The sequence below is a fragment of the Echinops telfairi genome, unplaced genomic scaffold (assembly GCF_000313985.2).
Source record: "Echinops telfairi isolate 266 unplaced genomic scaffold, ASM31398v2 ScPeMD7_8;HRSCAF=38, whole genome shotgun sequence".
Taxonomy (NCBI): domain Eukaryota; kingdom Metazoa; phylum Chordata; class Mammalia; order Afrosoricida; family Tenrecidae; genus Echinops; species Echinops telfairi.
The window spans coordinates 9887823-9888871 of record NW_022103905.1 but is presented as its reverse complement, the minus strand read 5'-3'; the positions used below and the strand labels follow the sequence as shown (position 1 = coordinate 9888871).

The following is a 1049-nucleotide window of genomic DNA, read 5'->3' as shown; positions in this document are numbered from 1 at the left end:
GGCCATCAAGGTTGTCAATCTTAATGGGAGCAGAAAGTCTCAACTTTCTCTGATTGAGCAGCTGGTGGATTTGAATTGACGACCTCTCAGTTATCAACCCAATGTCTAATGTCTGTAGCCATGTAAGTGGTTATTGCTTTCTATGAGTGATATCTCCTTTGTCCAAACTTTGCTTTGCTTTTGATAAACTTTTTTTGGTATTTGTAAATATTTGAGTTGTAAACATTTGTATAGAAGTTGCAAGATTTTGGTAATTGGAGGTTTTAGTAACCAGTAGAAATCATGTTTATCTTCCTGTCTGGCATGCTTTCTTCCATTTTCTCTTCCACTTGAAGCCACTTGTGGACCTTCAGGCTTAGGTTACGGATTTAGATGTCATCACATGCCAGAGCTGGCTATTGGAGACCTGTTTCTTATAGAGCATGCGACATTGCTTATGAGTGTGGAACTAGTGGGACACAGATAACCACCATATAAATTCTACATTTCCGTTGCTTTTAATGACGATTTTCCAGTTTGAGAATTAAGTTGTTTTGGGTGTTTAATCATAAGTAGGGTTTGAAAAAGAAGAAGAAGAAGAAGAAAAGACCCTGCCCCCACCACCATTCCTTATGTCATAAAATTCACAGAGTTGCAAAACGGGAAGAGCATACACCAGGAAATGTGGCAATGGGGAGAAATGTGGTTTTGCTCATTGCAGTTATGTTGAGCAGGAGACTTTTCCAGGAATCTGTGTGCTATAATTTGTTTTCTAGGTCACAAAGTTATATTTGTCCAACCTTTTTATATGTTGTTATGCAAATAAGTTTCTCTTGTAATTTCCTTTTTCTGGTAGACGCCTTCCTTCACTTTGGCTTGATTTCCTTCCTCCCTCCTGCTGGTGAGGGTGAGAGGGCACCTGGTGCTCCCGGCATTCACCAGGACTGTCGATGTGTTCAAGTTTCAACTTTGCCCTGTGCGTGTAATTCTGCCTTGGGAGTTCCCGTCTACTTAAGTGGCTCTTACAGCTGTGTGGGATTGTGTTGGAAAAATGCATGTCTGGTGTCTAC

The 1049-nt window shown here is 40.7% G+C and overlaps 1 protein-coding gene across 1 annotated transcript in view; it reads left to right on the top strand.

The window, feature by feature from the left end:
* The window catches only part of DMXL2 (Dmx like 2), a 160660-nt gene that overhangs the window by 31146 nt on the left and 128465 nt on the right, over positions 1 to 1049 (top strand). The gene's annotated exons all lie outside the window — the stretch shown is intronic.